We start from the raw sequence: 3,404 nt of genomic DNA, 5'->3' as shown, positions 1-3,404 counted from the left end.
AGGGCCCACCAGCGGCCGAGCGGTAAAGACGTTGAATACTGGTAGTTCGGTCCGGGGTTCGAATCCCGCGCAACGGGCTGGCTGCATGGGTGTTTTCGTGATTTTCCCCATGTGTTACGTGTATAGGAGGCAGTTTCCCTTAGGAAGACCTCCACGAAGGCATCCCTCCGTTAAGGCAAATAGCCCTGTGTTTTGCCATAACTGAATAATCCAATCCAATCCATTCTTATAATCAATATAAGTTGGCATTGATATAAATATGAACTTATCCTGTGCTAAGATTATAAAGAAAAGTTATTATGCATAATATTATTAGTAGGGAGTTTGAGAAATCCTACGACTACATCCCGAAAGTCCCGCAAGTCCGAGGTCCCGTAAACACATACTCCTACGAAGGAGAGTGCGGCAAATGCGAGAATAATCCTGGCACTGCCACTTCACGAAGGACCAAGGCATTTGGATTACGGAGTACATTTCAATTAATTGGAATTACCTCCACATCATGTTCGGAAAAATGAATTAAATACAAGGAGATTGGAACCCATGGAGATGGCGTCCCTGCTGTTGCAGTACGAAGAACGGGAAGCCACGGGAAGGAGCCACGACACGTGAGAGCAGGAAAACGATTACTTCACTAAGCGAAGTGAGGTAAAACGCCAGCTGGTTTTAAGTTCTCAGTGTGTTTTCTGATTTAGTATGCGTAGATGTGAAAGGCCTAAAAGGCACTGAATTGTTACAGCGAAATAATGTCTACATTTCCGACTTCATGTCCATGTAAAAGAATGTTTTAGAAAGTGCATAAACAAGTAGAATAATCGAAATGTGTGTTTCAATGGCCTTTAAGAAAGAGTTTGAGTATTTTCTTTTTGTAAAGTACACGAATAAACATATATAGTTCTCAGATTTACCTTTTCATAATAATAATAAAACTGATATTCCTAATTAACTTATATGTGATGGCAAAACGATAAGTAAAAAGGGGAGGGGGAGTGGCTAACTCTCCATGGAAAAGAAAACAGTTTACTTTAATGTCTGATCATAATTACATTACAGGTATTACCTTTTATGTGTTTAACTACATTTTTATTTGTGCTCAAGCAAATATATAATAAGTGGATTTGATTTTTAGTCACATTTGTTGTGTGAGTTTTAAAATAGCAACGTAAAATTTACATATTTCTGTCATTTTTTTATTCAAATTAAGATTTTTCGAAACATAAGTAATATTTATAACATGAAAAATTTCAGAATTATATATACTTAAAATAAGCAAATTATAATCAAATTATAGTTTGAGTACATAGTTACTGTTCTGTGTTCACAATACTTTAATGCTAGCATTTCTTAATTACAGAATACAATTACATAATGTGGAAATTATTGCGATTACATAAAGTAGAAATTATAGTAATTACATAATGTAGAAATAAAATGAAATGGCGAGAAAAGTAAAGGAAGGAGGACGTGAAGAATCTGCGATCCGTTTCGACTACTAGGAACAAAATTGGGTGTGGTTAGAGCACGTCAATCTTTCTAAGCCACGACGACTAAGGGCGTGAATTCTCCCTTTTTTGGCTTCACTTGGACTGCGTGTCATGAGTTCTCCATCTCCATTCTCCTTGATTAAATAAGAGAGAAGCAGTCGCTAAAGTAGATGAAAGTGCAGATAATTTTTATTTACCGTTAACTTAATTTATTAGCTCGAAGCGGCATTTTGCGCTGTTTCACTATAAATGCCCGTGTCTCCCTGCACATTGTTGTTACCAAATATTATCGCCCTGTATTATATTTAAAGAAATTAAATAATGAAGAATCTGCATGAATACATGTATGTTTCTCACACTGTGACAAAAAGGACAGTATCTAGAACCATCCAATTTTCAATAATGTAATCCGCCACGCGAACATGGGCATCTGGACGGCCGAATTTCGAATTTGTTTTAATCTATTTCATATTTTGTAAAACTTTAACGAATTTTTGATTAACAAACTCAACGACTCCAAGCGAGCACTGTACGGAAAATAACAGTTTTATCTCCAGTGCGAAAATTATAAAGATATGCTGTTTTGAAATGTATGTGGTTTACGGGCGAAGAACATGATATTAAAAAAAATATAGGTAACACACAAAAGTTTTAAAAAAGGTTCCTTTTGGGCGTAATATAAAATCTGAGTGCTTCTAGATTTTATTTTATCTTTTTTTTTTTTTTTTTTTTCCCTTCATTACACTCAGAAAATTTTATGCTCTGAATTTTATAAATTACTGAAAATTCACTGCGATCCTGTCACAAAGTCAATAATGATCTAATCAAATAAATGACTGTTTTGTAATGTCATTAAAGTTTCGAAAATCACTGCCTGAAAATGGTCATTAAATTTTAAAAAAAAATGATCAGATCATGTTTAATTTTACCTTATTTATTTCAAAGCATCACGTACTATCAGTCTTATTTAATTTTACAATATTTGTACGCAAAATTAAATTCATAAATTTTGTGCTTAAGAGTTTTTACCGTTTTACCAATGTAAAGGTGCTTGTACAAGAATTACGAGTGAAAAATTGCGCAAAATGCAGTAAATATGCTTTAATGAGATATATTAAATCCTATTTGGAAGAAACTGTGGCTTTCATAATCTCATGACTGTACAGCGTATCACATTTAATAATTAAAATGAGTTATGTGATACAAACGCCATAGGTTTCAGTGTTAAAGTAAACCAGATCGTCCCTACTCTTTCATGCGGACATGTCGGTGATGCGCGCCCCGCCCACTGGGTTAGTCTCTGGTCTGGGTCTATCTCTTATAACGTCCGTGGATGTTTCTGATGCACAGGCGGTAGAGTCATTAGAAAATAGGGCGTGGCCTATGTTTCAATAAAATTGTCCCAAAATAAGTGCTACACTTGTCTAAAGTAAAAACTGAGAATTAAAACTTAGTATGCAGTGTTACATTCCCTGTAATACATTGTATAATTTTACTGATGTCGATCTACTCAACTGTATCGAAATTTATTTATGACTCCACTTACTCGAAATGTAGCAAATAATTTGGGACATAACTTTTGACCTAAGTGTAGCAACTAGTTTGGGACGGAGGGAATATAAAATTTGAGAATGCTATATATATATATATGACATGAATCTCTAATACTTCAAGTACAACCACAAAACACACAACCAGGTAAACAGAAGTTCATGCGCAACCATACTAATATATCAAACTGGTTAAAATGAGAGATGCACTTTAAAATTTTAAAGCTAGTACAGATAGTATTCAAATGTTTCTGGATAAAAGATAACAAATAGGAAAGCTTAAAAAGTATATAAATTTCGAAAAAAATGTAAAGGTAATCAAATTAACATTTCTCATACAATATATACGTGGACGCATTCTTAAATTTTA

Source organism: Stegodyphus dumicola, chromosome 11 (assembly GCF_044657685.1).
Source record: "Stegodyphus dumicola isolate Sdum_Otavi_A_Nest chromosome 11, ASM4465768v1".
NCBI lineage: Eukaryota > Metazoa > Arthropoda > Arachnida > Araneae > Eresidae > Stegodyphus > Stegodyphus dumicola.
The sequence above is the reverse complement of the archived record's forward strand: the minus strand, read 5'-3'. Positions refer to the sequence as shown.